Source organism: Scyliorhinus canicula, chromosome 7 (genome assembly GCF_902713615.1).
Source record: "Scyliorhinus canicula chromosome 7, sScyCan1.1, whole genome shotgun sequence".
Classification (NCBI taxonomy): domain Eukaryota; kingdom Metazoa; phylum Chordata; class Chondrichthyes; order Carcharhiniformes; family Scyliorhinidae; genus Scyliorhinus; species Scyliorhinus canicula.
Genome location: NC_052152.1, coordinates 64,210,657 through 64,227,926, shown reverse-complemented (window position 1 = coordinate 64,227,926; position 17,270 = coordinate 64,210,657).

Genomic DNA, 17,270 nt, shown 5'->3' with positions numbered 1-17,270 from the left:
CACTAATGCCCTTTAGGGAAGGAAATCTGAAGTCCTCACCTGGTCTGGCCTACATGTGACTCCAGATCCACTGAAATGCCCACGGAAATGGCCTCACAAGCCTCTCAGTTGTATCAACACCGTTACAAAAGTCAATAAAAGGGAAAGACTGGGCGGATCACCTGGCATCGACCAAGGCCCTGGAAATGACAGCGGCAAACTCAGCCCTGTCTACCCTGAAAAACCTTCCTTACTTGTGCCAAAATTGGGTGTCTCGGACTAGTCAAGCAACAACCTGATATAATCATACTCACATACCCATACCTTACAGACTACGTCCCAGACACCACGATCACCATTTCTGGTATGGCTGACCAGCAGGACAGTCCCAACAGAGGTTGAAGCACAGTGGGATACAGTCTGGAGATTGTTGCCCTGGGAGTTCGCAACATCGGCTCTGGACCCCGTGAAGGTCAAACATGGGCAAGGAAACCTCCTGCTGATTACCACATACCATCCACCATCAGTTGATGAATCATTACTTCTCCATGTTGAGCACCACTTGGAGGACGCACTGAGGGTTACAAGGGCATAGAATATACTCTGGGTACTTTACCGAGCTGGCTGAGTCCTAAAGGACATAGATGCTAGAGTGGGTCTGCGACAGGTGGTGAGGGAACCAACAAAAGGGAAGAAGCAAACTAGACCTCATTCTGACCAACTCGACTGCTGAAAATGATCCGTCTGTGACAGCATCATAGGAATGACCACCGCACAGTCCTTGTGGAGACAAAGTCCCGTCTTCACATTGAGGATGCCCCCCATTGTCTTGTGTAGCACTACCATCATGCTAAATGGGATATACTTCAAACAGATCTAGCAACTCAACAGTGGGCATCCATGAGGCACAATGAGCCATCAGCAGTAGTGGAATTGTACTCAGCCACAATCTGTATCCTCATAATGTGGAGATGCCGGCGTTGGACAGGGGTGAGCACAGTACGAAGTCTTACAACATCAGCTTAAAGTCCAACAGGTTTGTTTCAAATCACTATCTTTCGGAGCACTGCTCCTTCCTCAGGTGAATGAAGAGGTATGTTCCAGAAACATATATATAGACAAATTCAAAGATGAAAGATGATACTTTGAATGCAAGCATTTGCAGGTAATTAAGCCTTGACAGATCCAGAGATAGGGGTAACACCAGGTTAAAGAGGTGTGAACTTTCTCAAGCCAGGACAGTTGGTAGGAGTTTGCACACCCAGGCCAGCTGGTGGGCGATGAATGTAATGCGACATGAATCCCAGGTCCCGGTTGAGGCTGCACTCGTGTGTGCGGAACTTGGCTATAAGTTTCTGCTCTTTCTCTCCCCCTTCCCATCCGCTCTCAATGCCCTCCTCCTTGTCCATGTCACTCTTTCTCTCTCCGTTGAGCACCCTGACTCTCTATCTCCCTGTCCCTGTCTCTCACTCTCTGTCTCTCTTTCTATCTCCCTCTCTTCACAGGTGAGTGGCGGGTTTGTGGGTGTGGGTGGGGTAGAGGTGGGGTTTACAGGGGTGAAGGGTATGGGTGGTGGAGGAGTGGATTTTGTGGGGAATAGGGGAGTGAACTAGAGGGGGTGTGAGCCGGGGAATAGAGGGGTGGGAGGTGGTGGGTTGGGGGGTTGGAATATAAAGGGAGTGGGGAAGAGGGGATAGGGTAATCTGTGGTGGAGGTCAGGAGGGGGAAAGAGGTGCTGGGCATGGGATGGCCAGTGATGTGATGTTTAGAAGTGGGTAGAGAGATGGAGATAGAGGGGATGGGTGTGGCAGGATTAGGGCAAGTGGGTGCATGAACAGTGGGAGTGAGCACATTCTGAGTGAGACATAGTGCGAGTATGTTTAGGAAATTGGATCAAAGTGGGAATTTGGTGCAGAGTGGAAATAGGTGCTCTTTTGCTTTCCAAACTTCCCACACTTCAGAATGTGATCTTGCCCGGCTGCAGGAGCAATGAGCTGTTTGGTGGGTATCTGGTGAGTATCTAGTAAGTCTTTCAGGTTTATTCTATTCCTAAGGTTTAAAATAGTATAGGAACTGTTCTTTTGTAGGTTATAAAAAGCACCATAAATAAGTAATTCATTTAATTAAGTAATTACTTGAAACACATTAAGGATGTCAGGATTGGTGATGTGTCAAGGAGCTCCTGGATGATATTGTGGCTCAGATTCTTTGAGCTGAAGGCTAAGCTGTGGATATAAAGGAATAGACAGGCCAAATAGACATAGGCCCCTCAGAGGAAAGAGATTGGGGAAATAAAAATCAGGAACCAGGAAATGGCAGAGGTGCTAAATAAATATATATGCTGCATCATGCGGAGGAGAGTTGGGCAACAATATACCCTTGGGTTGGCAGGAGGCCCTCCAGCAAGATGGGAGACGGTGACAGCACTGGTCAGTACTAGCAGCCTGACCAAGAGGACTGGCATGCCGTTTTGGAAGAAAATGAATAACCTGGTCCCTGTCTCCTCTTGGAACTATATCCTTCAATGACCCATGAAATGTCACCTGGAAGCCACAAACCGCCAACTCGCAGGTTCCCAGCCCCCGGATTCCCAGCTTCATCGTCAAACCCCCTCCAGCATCATCAGAACCCCTTACTGTTTAGTTGCAATGCCCTTGAATGCCTGCTGCCAATGACCTCTGACCCACCAGGCATTCAGCTGACATTGTCCCCTTTTGTGTCCTGCAGGAGAAGATATCCAATTACTGCACTACTGTAGAGGGAGAGAGAGAGAGAATACAGATGATAAGTCTCAAGCGAGAGCTTTGTTGTCCAAACCGTTGACTAGGCCATGTACTAAAACCATGTCCTTGCCTTGCAGGAACGGCAACTGAAGAGCCTGTCCCATCAAACAGCAGTGTCCAACACCCACCATCGAAAGCAGCTCTCAGGAGGTGTCAGAGGTCGACACCAATGAAGCATCACAGAGGTCACACACACACCATCCACTGTCGCAGAGACACAAATCTCGGTGGCCATCTCAGCGGGCAGGCTTCTGGATCACTTTCTGTTGAGCACCACATTACTTCTGATGGTCATCAGGTGCAGGCAGGAGCACCTCAGGAATCAGACAGTTAGAGGTCTGCTGGATCCCAGGACACACCTATTCCCAGCCAAGTGCCATACTTCTGGGCATATTCATCTCTCAATTGCTTGAGATGCAAAGTCAGAGTCTGGAATACCAGGAGGAGTTGTAAGCGACATTCCAGTGAATGTAAGCCACAGGAACATCAAACCTCCCAACGCAGGAGATGTTGCCGGCGATGCGTGGCACACAGGCCATTTCTGCAAGCGTGGCAGTTGCAAACGTGAGATCTATGACTGCTGAACTCCAAGGCATGGCTCAGTCCCTGAGGCCACGGCTGAGGCATTCAACGCCATGTTCCAGACAATGGTGGGCCTCCAGGATTGGTAGTGCTAGATGTTGAGACTTCTGGAGGTCACTCCAGCTGCTCCTCTGAGTTCTACAGAGTAGCCCAGCAGTCCACAAGCACCCGGAGGGGGGGGAGGAAGCACTCGAGCACCTCCTACAGCCTTCCACCCAGAAGGTCCCGGGAGTGACCAGTCCTTCTGAAACCCGCTTTCTGGTACCAACACACCTCAGGGGGACAACAAGGGGTAATGCGGTAACACCAGTGCCACCTAAATCTATGCTGGGCCCTCCAGGTTCCGCCCCTCCAGAGGACACCAGACATTAATAAGTGAGGCCCTAGACCCTCGCCCCTAATCCTCCTCTAATGCTATGTGACAAAGTGATCTTGGGTCGAACCTTACTTGCAAATGAGCTGACATAAGCATTAGCTAAGGTGTATCATAGAGCTTTCCTCATGGGGGTGTTATCATCGCCCTCCTGCTTTTTCTGATCAGCAGGCACAAGCACCCCAAGCCGAGCACCCTGATGACTAAGGTTTACTGTGACCCTCCTTCCATGGTCATGGAGGGTTAGCACAGTCTTGGGGCTGAGAGAAAGCTTATTTAATTGTCAGACAACATGGTGTTCCGATAGTGTAAAGTGGGAAGCGATGAGACCCTCTAGGGACTGTACTGTAGACTTGTCGAGACAGCGGAAGCGCATCATAAGGAACCCGATGCACCACTCAATCACAGACTGGGCGGCTCTGTGAGCCTCACTGTAGCAGGCCTCTGTTTTGGTCTCAAGCCTCTGCACTGGCACTGCCAAGACTTCAGCAGGTATTCTTTGTCCCTGCAGCCTTGGTTGACCCTCGAATATTCCAGAGATTTTCAAGTGCCCAATGATGTATGTATCTTGCTCACTTCCTGGAAAACATGCACTCACGTGCATGAACCTCATCTGGTGGTCACACACCAGCTGGACATTAATGGAACAGAATCCCTTCCTGTTGATGAATGGGACTCCCTGAAGCCACGGGGCGTGTAGATCAGCATGAGTGTAGTTGATTGCCCCCTGGACCTGTGGCAGACCAGCTATGGTGACTAATCTTGCAGCCCTCTCCTGCTACTGGGCCTGTTCCAGGTGGAAATAAATGAAGTCCAATGCCCTCATACAGAATGCATCTGACATGTCACACATGTATTTATGGATGAAAGACTGAAATGCCAGAAAGGTCATCCATGGAGTCCTGGAATGAGCCTGTCACATCAACATTCACAGCCACAAGGAGGGTGTGCCCTCCACCTCCATGTGGTGCCAAGTTGTACAGAATGTGGCACAGCACAAGTACTGATTGGACTGTCTCATGGTGAGTTTCGTACCACATGTTGTCCAACAGCTCCATGAAGGCACTTGGGTCTTGTACATCCTTGGTCTCCTGTTTCGCCTTAGTCCCTGTTTGGCTGCTACTGCCTCTGGCACTTAAGCGCCCCCCCCCCCCCACCCCCCACCCCCCGGTCTCCTGGCACTAGATGTTCCCTGGGTGCTGCTGCTCGTTGCCGCTGGAGTCTGTGCATCTGTTGCCTCTCCATCACTGAGAGGCAGTCAGGTTGATGTCACAGTCACTTAACTTCAATGCCTTCCCTCACTCATTTCCATCCTGGTCCTGGAAGCAGCCAGTCCTACATCTAATCTGGCAGCTACTACTCACTCACATCTCAGGTGCCCTTCCAACTCCATTGCTTGGCTGGCCCTGGTCAATACCCTTGCCCCTTTAGAGTTGCCTCTGGCCTCCTGTCTGGTTGTCTCCTCCCTTATTCTCTACATCAAGGGGAGTCTGACAGGAGATTTCAATGGTCATCGATCCTCATGGGCAGGGTCAACTGGACGGTGCTGTCCAACTTGAGGGCTGATGCATCCTCAATGGCAGGCACTGGGGTCCAGAACTTATGCAGACATAGTCCCTCTCGATCCAATGCAACCAAGTGATTTATCACCCCTCATTTTGACTTTGAGAATGTGGGCAGCTGACATTGTTAAGGGTTAACTCATGAAGGCCAATTAACTTGATGGGCATGAGTGTCAGGAATGTTAAAGGACGCAATTACCTTCTGCATCAGGGATAGGCGAAGCTAACAGGCACCCTTCTTACTCAGGCTGCATCATTCCAAGATCACATTGTTGTCAGGCCTTTACACTTAAGACTCCTGGACAAGGGCGGCATGGAGGCGCAATGGTTAGCACTGCTGCCTCATGGCACCAATGACCCAGGTTCGATCCCAGCCCTGGGTCGCTGTCGTGTGAAGTTTGCATATTCCCCCTGTGTCTGTATAAGTCTCACCCCCACAACCCAAAGATATGCAGGGTAGGTGAATTGGCCACTTCAAAAGTTAATACAAAGGACTCCTGGACAGCGATTCTATTAATTATTACCGATTACCTTCCCACCCAACCCCAAGACCTCACCTCTCGGCTGGGTATTGTGTTGCCTTCTCTTTTGAGATCTCATCCACCCAACTCCTTAGGCCCACCTTGTTCAGTCCCATCACATCCGTTCTCCAGCTCATGAGCCCCACACCCACAGGAACCTCAGGCCCCCATGCCACTAACAGCTTACTAACTCAGCACTCATTGAACTTTACTGACAACACAGGCATCAGACTGACACAACGCCTGATTCCTGTTTTTAAAATCAGAAGTAATCCATGCCCATGTGCCATCACGCCTGGTGGGAGGGAAGATTCACTGAGGTCTAAAGGTTCAATTTTAATTTTGATTTGCTAAGTACATTTATATTGCATTCAAATCACGTTTCTGGGCATGACCTTGATCACGTCATCGGAGAGGGCCCGGGAATATCACAATCAGAAATCGTCCTGGCGCGAATCCCATTTTTGGCCTCTCACTGTATTTTGTGGCTAAGGTGGGATTTGGGCCCGCAGCTAACGGGCCTGCTAAATCTGGTTCAGCATTTGTGAAGCAGACGAATTTCACACAACTTTTTATGCCTGGTCCAGCACTCTGCAATTTGGGGAAAATTCCGTCCATGGTGTTTTCCTCACATTTATAATTTCACTCTTTAAGTAGTTTAAAATAAGAGCTGTATTGAGATTAGATTCGCTGCACCTCATCCCATTAGCTTCACCTTCCTTAAAACAAGTAAATCTATCTTCCTCAGTTTGTACACAATTTGCATAACGGTGCATGTCAGGTTTCTAGTTGTGGTGAGTTGATACACATGTCCCCAGCAGAAGTCACGATTACAGACTGTACAGCATCCTGGCCCTTGCGTGACAAGTGCTCCCTTGGGCACTGAAAATCCCATCTATCTCCTGACAGTAAATTACTATCAGACTTTCATCACCACAGCAGAAGGTACAAACAGATTTATTCCCTTCACCTCTATAAAACACTTGCTTTCTTTTGAGCTGCTAAATCTATGCAGGAAAAGTCAACAGTTCATCAATCTTTGTAGTCTACTGCATTTTGTTCTTTGATGCTTTTTACATCCATTTGTTTGATTGCATGCCAGCCCAGAATGGTGGTGAGGTGGGAGTGGGGGGAGGTGGGTGGAGGTGGGAGTCAGTCTCGGAGGAATAGCAAAATAATCTAATTTTAGAATTCTTCAGCAATGCGGTAGAAGTGGCATTGGAGTAGGAATCTCAGAGTGTTAAAAGATTGCTCTTATTGATTTGTGTTGTACAGTATCTATTTTGTGTCTTATACTGTGTTGTATCTGTTAGCCACACTTACATAGAGTTCATCATAAACAACCATTTACACTTAACTGGGATGTGTTATCTATCCTTAATAAATAAATAATCTTCCCTTCGGCAGGGACCTGATTTTTTATTGTTTGCTTTTATTGTTGGACTTACTAAAAGTAGGTGAACAGATGGCGAATTATTTACATTGCCCCATAAAGGTTACGATAATTGATATAAGTGAAAGCTTTCATTCAATCTGGCACTGATACAGTCGATTGACAATTTGGTGGCAGGCAAAATTGACAAGTCTTTTTTTAGATAGACATTTGTCAATATTTAATGAGGTAAAACAATGAAGCATTTCAGATAAAAGAGAGCTACATGAGGCTTTGAGATTGGTGCTTTGGTAGCAAATGAAGTGGGAGTGGTTGAGGAAGAGGCCATTGAGGTTGTTGGGCAGAAAACCTTAACTTTGGAGGTTAAAAAAAAGTCAATGAGCTCCTCACATCACCACCTGGAGGTTCCCCTCCAAGCTACTCACAATCCTGACTTGGAAATACATTGCCGTTCCTTCACTGTCACTGGGTCAAAATCCTGGAATTCCCTCCCTGATAGCACTGAGGGTGTACCTGATGTGACCATCAATTCACGAGACATGTGCTTTAGGATGTGAACAGTGGTTTTAATCAACTTACAACAGAGCCAGCCTGTAACTCGATGAACTCCAGATGAACTGGTGACTGGCTCTTCGGCATCATCCTTTATACGTCAGTCTAGGGGGAGGAGCCGTGGGTGGAGCCAAGGGTGGAGCCCAAGTACAAACTCCTATACATTCCCAGTGCAACTCCCCCTAGTGGTAGGGCAACGCAACTGCTCGTATGTCGAGCTTACAGTGACATGGTATAATATATATTACAGTGTGAATTACATTCACCGCAGTACCTACGTCGTGGGGGCTGCAGCGGTTCAAGAAGACAGCTAACCACCACCCTCTGCAGGACAACTATGGATGGGCAAAAAATACTGTCTGCCAGCGACGTCCACACCCCGTAAATACATTAAAAAATGAAAACAACTGTTGTTATGAGCCTGGAGAATGTGTTTTGTAGTAGAGAATAAGTTTGAAATTGTCTTTCCTCTTCGCTGTGGTTCTGGAGTGATGAAATGATTTGGCTCACTGGAGTTTATTTCCAGTTTCAACCTCAGACTCAAATGAAATAAAAGTCACCTTGGTTCCTGAGGTCCATAGACAGCTCTCCCCTTTTTGAGATATGGCTGACTGGTGGTGATTTAACTTGAGGGTTACGACAGCTCAGACAAGGGACAAGGCTGTGGTGCCAGGGTTATATGACCCACTGGTCCAATGGAAACTCACTGAGACTTGTCTGGATTTGCTTACAGTAAGAAGTCTTACAACATCAGGTTCAAGTCCAACAGGTTAATTTGGAATCATGAGCTTTCGGAGTGTAGCTCCTTCATCAGGTGAGTGAAGAGGTAGATTACACAAATACAGCATATACAGTTAAAGCCAATGATGCAAGGTGGCTTTGCCTATATATGCTGTGTTTGTGCAACCTATCTCTTCACTCACCTGATGAAAGAGCTACGCTCCAAAAGCTCGTGATTCCAAATAAACCTGCTGGATTTTAACCTGGTGTTGTAAGACTTCTTATTGTGCCCACCCAGTCCAACGCTGACATCTCCACATCATGGCCGGGATTTTCCCTTCTGGGGACTAAGTCCCCACGCCAGTGGGAAAACCGGCGCCAACCACTCCGGCATCAACAGCCCCCCGAAAAACCCGGCAGGGGGTCGAAGAATCCCGGCCCATGGATTTGTTTAGGCAGTCAAAGTTTCAGGCCTGGGATTAAGACCTTTGTTCCTTTGATCAGCAACATGGGCAGTTGTTTTACTAATAGATGAGGTCCAGAGAGGAGACAGGAAGCATTCACCTTAAATTCAAAAGATATGTTTTAATGTAATACAACTGACGATTGCGGTTTGTTTAGAACATCATTGAATAGATAGAAATTTGGGAGTTTGTAAATCCCTTTATGTAATGGTTGCTTGGTGGAACCGAGGACAGGTGGGGAGATGAGCCCCTTTTATTGTGCGGAACTGCACAGATGCTGGAACAGAAGGGGATCACTGAAACAAGCTGATATAGGAGGAGATTGGCCAAATCAGCTCTTGGGATCTTCCTTCTCGAGACGGTTGCCAGGAGTGAAGATAAGCCAATCACAAACTGTTGCTATCAGAAAGGGTGTACATGGCAGGATGGGAAGCAGAAGCAGAGACCTATTTAAGCACGTTTTTTTGTTAAACTATCGGCCCTCACTACCGCCGGACAAGGAAGGGGGAATAGCCTGGTTAACAAATGAACACAGAATGGACAAGGACAGATCAACCACCCTATCCTCTCTGATTCTCTGGGAAACCAAGCGAAAACTAACTCCTTTCCTAACAACACTGTGGGTGTACCTACACTACATGGACTGCAGCGGTTCAAGAAGGTGACTCAGCATCACTTTTGCGAGGCCAATTAGGGAAGGGCAACAAATACTGGCCTTGCCAGTGATGCTTGTATCCCATGAACAAATAAAAAATAACTGCCACTCACTTATTTTTCCACCAGACAGACAGAATTAAAATCATGGCCAGAGTTTTTCTGCGAGTGCTCCATTGGAAGTGCTTTAATGAATTTGTCAGAAAAACACAAAATATAATATTTGCAGTAGATTTTAAGTTAGCCTATTTATAAAATGTAATACAGAACACATTTCTGGTGATAAAAATATAAATCACAGCCTGAATTTTTAAAAGGTGACCTAAAAAATATATTCATCTCTCAGAATGTTAAGTAATTACTTGACTTTTATCATTTCCTTTTCAGTGCTTAACAGATACATAATAAAAAATAAGGGTTGCCTGTACCAAAGAATATTAAAAGCAGAGGGAGGGCCAAATCTGAAGCTCACGGTAGTTACAGCAGTGTTAATTAACTCCTTTAAAAATAAGGTGGATTGATTGCTGATTGCAGAAGGAATATAAGATTATTCAACTTGCTTAAAAATAGATACTTAGATTGTCTTCAAAGCTCTGTCGCCTGGAATGATGTGTGGGATGTGAGTGTAAGTGGACGAGTACATTTCTCTGCAATTCGTTCCTCAGTGATTTCAGCAGAGGTGTTAGCGTAATTATCTTAAATGGACTAACACCGTCGTAAAAATAGTAGAAGGAGCAATTTAAAATAAACCTTTTTAAGCTTTGGTGCACGAGCTTTCCGCAATGTAATTTCAGGCCAATGAGGTGAGTGTGAGAAGGTTATCTGTGGAGTGCATGTAAGCAAGGGTGAAGATAATACATATTACCATGTCAGATTTATACCCTGTAGAATCAGGAGTGTCAATGATTTAGACTCAAGTATGGGATGTGACTAAAAGATTTGCAGACAGAAAGAAATGGTCATGTGGTTGAAATGGGGCAGAAAGCTGAATGGAAATTCTTAGTGGACTGGTTAGGTGGGCAGAAAAGTGGCAAAGGGAATTTAATCTGTAGCAATGTGAGGTGATGCATTTAGGAAGAACAAACAAGACAAGCGATGACACAATAAATGGTCAGATACTAAGAAGTGGAAAGGACTATAGGGACATTGGACTGCATGTCCACAGATACCTCAAGGTAGTGGGACAGCTAAATAAAGTAGGAAAGGAGAATTATGGGGCGGGATTCTCCGTTTCTTTTTTTAAATAAATTTAGAGTACCCAATTCATTTTTTCCAATTAAGGGACAATTTAGCATGTTCAATCTACCGAACCTGCACATCTTTGGCTTGTGGAGGCGAAACCCACACAGATACGGGGAGAATGTGCAAACTCCACATGGACAGTGACCCAGAGCCGGGATCGAACCTGGGGCCTCGGCGCCTTGAGACTGCAGTGCTACCACTGCGTCACCGTGCTGCCCTGAGGTAGTTTTTGGCTTTATAAACAGTTACAGACATCATCAGAAAGAAAGCAAAAAAAGGCAAAAATGTGCAAACATCCACGTACTTTCAATACTTCCATCGTAACATAATGCACAAGCCCGCTCCCCTCCCACCGGTACTACCCGCCATATTTTCCCTCATACTCTACTCTACCCCCCCCCCCCCCCCCCCCCACCCCCCCACCCCCCTGCTGACGCTCACTCTCCCGCAAAGAAGTCAATAAATGGTTGCCACCTCCGGGTGAAACCCTGCACAGATCCCCTCAAGGCGAACTTAATTTTTTCCATCCCCAGGAAACTCGACATGTCCGCAAGCCACCACTCAGTCTTCGGGGGCTTTGAGTCCCTCCACGCCAATAATACTCGTCGCCGGGCTATCAGGGAAGCAAAGGCCAACACATCGGCCTCTTTCTCCCCCTGGACGCCCGGGTCTTCCGAAACCCCAAAAATTGCCACCCCTGGACTCATCACCACCCTTGTTTTTAGCACCTGGGACATGACCCCCGCAAATCCCTCCCAGTACCCCCTCAGCTCAGGGCATGCCCAAAACATGTGAACATGGTTCGCTGGTCCTCCCGCGCACCTAGCGCATTTGTCCTCTATCCCGAAAAATTTGCTCATCCGAGCCACCGTCATATGGGCCCGGTGAACGACCTTAAATTGGATCAGCCCGAGCCTAGCACATGTCGCGGTCGAATTTACCCGACTCAGGGCCTCTGCCCACAGCCCATCCTCCATTTCCCCGCGTAGCTCCTCCTCCCATTTAAGTTTCAGTTCCTCTGTCTGGGACCCTTCCTCCCTCATGAGCACCTTATATATACCCGAGACTCTGCCCTCCCCTTCTTCCCTCCTAGAGACTATTCTGTCAAGGATCCCCATTGGCGGGAGGCGTGGGAAAGATGGGACCTGTCTACGAACAAAGTCCCGCAACTGTGGGTATCTAAAATCATTTCCCCTTACCAACCCAAATTTCTCCTCCAAGCTCCTCAAACTCGCGAAGCTCCCTTCCAGGAACATATCATCCACCCTTCCCGCCCCTGCTCGATGCCATACTCGGAACCCCCCATCCATACTGCCGGGGGCAAACCGATGGTTGTCGCAGATTGGCGCCCAGACAGACGCCCCCATCTCCCCTACATGCCTCCTCCACTGGCCCCATATCCGCAGGGTCGCCACCACTACCGGGCTGGTGGTGTACTTGGCCGGCGGCAGCGGTAGAGGAGCCGTGACCAGGGCTTCCAAGCTGGAGCCCCTGCACGAAGCCGCCTCCACCCGCTCCCAAATAGACCCCGTACCCACCATCCACTTCCTTATCATAGCGATGTTGGCCGCCCAGTAATAATTGATCAGACTCGGCAAAGTCTGCCCTCCCTCGCTGCGGTTCCTCTCCAACATCGCCTTCTTCACCCGCGGAGACTTTCCCGCCCAGACAAAGCTCATGATCAGCCCGTTAACTCTTTTGAAGAAGGACTGTGGGATAAAGATCGGGAGGCACTGAAAAATAAACAAAAATCGAGGGAGGATTGTCATCTTTACAGTCTGCACACTCCCTGCCAGCGACAGCGGGAGTGCATCCCATCTCCGAAACTCTCCCTTCATTTGCTCCACCACCCTGGCCAAATTTAACTTATGCAGCCTGCCCCAGTCTCGTGCCACCTGGATTCCCAAATACCGGAAAGTTTCCTCAACCAGCCTAAACGGTGGCCCTCTCAATCTGTTCTCCTGGCCCCTTGCCTGGACCACAAACATTTCACTCTTGACCGTATTTAATTTGTATCCTGAGAACTGGCCGAACTTCCTCAGCATTCCCAGTATAGTTCCCATCCCGGCCACTGGGTCCGACACGTACAGGAGCAGGTCGTTTGCATAAAGAGAAACCCTGTGTTCAACCCCGCCCCTCACCATCCCCTTCCAACCCTCTGCGGCACTCAGCGCAATCGCCAGCGGCTCTATGGCCAGCGCAAACAGCAGCGGGGAGAGCGGGCAGCCCTGTCTGGTCCCTCGGTACAACCTAAAGTACTCCGACACTTCCCTGTTAGTCCCGACGCTGGCCCTCGGGGCCTGGTATAATAATTTGATCCAATCCACCAATCCCTCCACGAACCCAAACCGTCCGAGCACCTCCCATAGATAGTCCCACTCCACCCGGTCAAAGGCCTTCTCGGCGTCCATTGCCACCACTACCTCCACCTCTCTACCCGCCGGGGGCATCATTATCACATTGAGTAATCTCCTCAAATTGGCCGCCAGCTGCCTACCTTTCACGAACCCCGTTTGATCCTCCCCAATCACCTCCGGTACACAGTCCTCCATTCTACCCGCCAGTACCTTTGCCAGGAGCTTGGCATCTACATTAATCAGGGAGATTGGCCTGTAGGACCCGCACGCCTCCGGGTCTTTACCCCGCTTCAATATCAGAGATATGGTGGCTTGTGACATTGTCGGCGGCAGGGTCCCTCTGTCCCTTGCCTCATTGAAAACCCTCGCCAAGACCGGGCCCACCAGCTCAGAGAACTTCCTATAAAACTCTACTGGGTATCCATCCGGCCCCGGGGACTTCCCCGACTGCATAGCCTTAAGGCCCCCCAATACCTCCTCTACTCTAATCGGGGCCCCCAGCTCTTCCACTCGCCCCCCACGAACTGTTGGGAATGTTAACCCGTCCAGAAAGTTTTCATCCCCTCCGGTTCTTCCGGCGGCTCCAAAGTGTACAGCTTACGATAGAAGTCCCGGAATACCCTATTCAATTCTGCCGGGTCCTCCACTTTGCGCCCCCCCTCGTCCCTCACTCTACCTATTTCCCTGGCCGCCTCCCTCCTCCTGAGTTGCTGCGCTAACAGTCTGCTAGCCTTTTCCCCATGCTCGTACACCACTCCTCTCACCTTCCTAAGCTGTTCTACGGCCCTGCTCGTGGATAGTGCCCCCAGTTCCGCCTGTAGCCTCTGCCTCTCCCTGAGTAAAACCTCCCCCGGGGACTCCGCGTGCTCTTCATCTATCCGACTCATTTCCCTGACCAATCTATCCATCTCTGCCCGGTCTGCCTTGGCTCTGTGGGCCCCAATTGAAATCAGCTCCCCCCCCCCGCACTACTGCCTTTAGCGCCTCCCACAAGGTCGCCGCTGAGACCTCCCCCGTGTCATTCACCTGCAGGTAATTTTTTATACATTTCCGAAGCCTCTCGCAGATCCCCTCCTCCGACAGCAATCCCACATCTAGCCTCCATTCCGGGCGTTGATAACTCGCTCCCCCTAACTGCAGGTCCACCCAATGCGGGGCATGGTCTGAAATGGTAATTGCTGAGTATTCCGTGTTCTTTACCTCCCCCATACAGTCCCTGCTTAGTACAAAGAAATCTATCCTGGAATATACTTTATGGACGTGCGAGTAAAATGAGTAGCCCCTTCCTGTTGGCTGTCTATCTCTCCAGGGGTTCACTGCCCCCATTTGCTCCATAAACCCTTTCAGCTCCCTTGCCATTGCTGAGAGTCTACCCGTTCTGTGACACGACCGATCCAAAGTCGGGTCAAGGACCATGTTAAAGTCTAACCCTAATTAGCCTGCGAGAATCCAAGTCCGGGATCTTCCCCAGCACTCTTTTAATGAAGTCCACGTCATCCCAGTTCGGGGCATATATATTCACCAGCACCACTCTTCTCCCCTCCAGTCTGCCCCGTACCATCAGGTATCTGCCCCCCCCTGTCTGCGGATATGCCCTCTGCCTCAAATTGCACGCGCTTGTTGATCATGATTGCCACCCCTCTGGACTTCGAGTCCAAGTCTGAGTGGAAGACCTGGCTAATCCAGCCCTTCCTTAGCCTGGTCTGGTCCGACACTTTCAGATGTGTCTCCTGCAACATAATTACGTCCGCCCTCAGGGCCCGCAAGTGCGCGAACACCCGCGCCCTCTTAACCGGCCCATTCAGTCCCTTGACGTTCCAGGTGATCAGCCTGGTCGGGGGGCACATCCCACCCCCCCCCCCCCGGCACATCCCACCCCCCCCACCCCGCCGGTCAGCCATAGCCTTTCTCGGGCCGGCCCCTGGCCTGTGCGTCGCGCCATTCCTGGCCCGCCCTTTGGCTGCCTCCACCCTCGACCTCCTTTCCAGTGCCTATTTCAAGTCCCTCTCCCGTCAGCAGAACAACCCCCCCCTCCCCTAACCCCATCCCCCGATACCCCCACCCCTGCCATCTACTGGCTGTATCGTTCCCCCCCCCCCATCTGACTCCCTTGACTAGCCAATCTGCTAGCCCGATGACTCAACACTCCGGCGCCTTCTTGTCTCATTCCCATTGTCTCCCCGTCCTCCTCCCCACCCACTGGGGCAAGCCGGCTCCAGTGTCTTCTGCGAGCTGCACAAAAAGCACAAACCAGCCCAAACAGGAAAAAAAAACCACAGAAAAAAGAGAAAAAGCACATAAATATATACCCAAACCCCCCCCCCCCCCCCCATAAGAAACAAGAGAGACCACACAAAAAACAAAAACAAAAAAAAAAGGGGGGGGGGGGAAGGGTTAACCCCCCAAACCAATGTCCATGAACAAAGGAAAGAGTCTCAAATGTTCCGCTTGGCCCAGCAAACCATTGAGCAGCAGTCCAGGCACATTCGGCGTTCCTTCCCACAGAAATCCTCGGGCCCTAACTCGCGTCCTTGGGGCCTCCTTTCGGGACCAGCCCCAGGTCCCTCACAAAATCCATCGCTTCTTCGGGCTCGGAGAAGTAGTGGTGTTGACCCTGGTGCGTGACCCATAGCCGAGCTGGGAACAGCAGACCAAACTTCACGTGCTTCTTGAACAGCACCTCCTTGACATTCTTAAAGGCTGCTCGCCGCCGAGCCACCTCCTGGCTTAGGTCCTGATAAATGCGGAGAACACTGTTGTTCCACGTGCTGCTCCTGGCGCTCTTTGCCCACCGCAGCACCCGCTCCTTGTCCACGAACCTGTGGAACCTAATCACCATCGGGCGGGGGGGTCCGCCCGGCCGCCCCTGCCTCGCCTGCACTCTGTGTGCCCCCTCCAGCTCCAGCGGTCGCGGAAAGGCTTCGGCCCCCATCAGCTGCTTCAGCAGGTCTGCTACAAACGCTGTAGCATCAGCTCCCTCAGCCCCCTCCGGGAGGCCGACCATCCTCAGATTGTTCCTGCGGACTCTATTCTCCAGCTCCTCCACTCTGTCCAGCAGTCTTCTCTGCCGTAACATCCTGGGCGTCCTGGGCGTCCAGCCTCTGGTTCAGCTGATCCACCGCTTTCTGGATTGGGTCCAAGCTGTCCCGCTTCAGCGCTTCAAAACTGGACTTCATTACCTGGAGCATGTTATCCAGCGCCAACTGGATTGCTGAGTCCGGGGTCCGTTTGTCCGCCATCTTAGGTCCCAGGTAATTTTCTTCAGGTCCTTGTCTCTGTCCCTTTTTCTCCTTCTTCTTCTGCCTTCTGGAATCCCGCTGTTCCATGTGCCGCAGCCCGCTCCTCAGCACCTTCGCTGCCGCCTTCCTTCGCCCAGCTCCTTAAATTTTACCTCCTGGGCATCTGAAGTGGGTCCAAGCTGTCCCTCTTCAGCAACTCCAAACTTTTTTTCCTTGTCCTGGAGTAAGGAAGGTCCGTGGGTCCGCCATCTTACCCTTCAGGTCAGTTTCCTCCTTGCCTCCGTCTCTCTCTCTCTCTTTCTTCCTCTACCTGCTGGCCTCCCACGATTCCATCCGCTGCAGCCCGCTCTCCTCTTCTTTCACGGCAGCCTTTTTGCCGCCCCCGTGGTCCCACTATCGCGTGGAATCAGCTGCTAAGCCCCGCCGGAGTGAGAGCCCGCCGAATGTGCGGCTCACTCGAACATCGCCGCCACCGGAAGTCTGGATTCTCCAAATCTGAGACTAAGTGTTGATGCTTATGCAGGATTCATGGAATTTCACGACAGCAAAACTGGGGCCGAACCTGGATCGATTCAGCAACTGAGGAGTGGCTAGCACTGGTGGCATGTGGAATACAATTGACTCTAATGAGAAATGGTGCAGGATTCGCCAGATCTGTGATTGACACTCGGGAGGCTGACAAGCTGCAGCCACATACACACACTTCACTCCCCACACACATCACCCCAGCCAACAAGATTGCACTGGTTGTGCTGGAGCATGCCCATACAGCTGATGGATCATGTGAGACCAGAGGGCACCTAAAGGGGTGGCCTGGGGGGACACCTATACGACCCGTGGCTTTAAGTT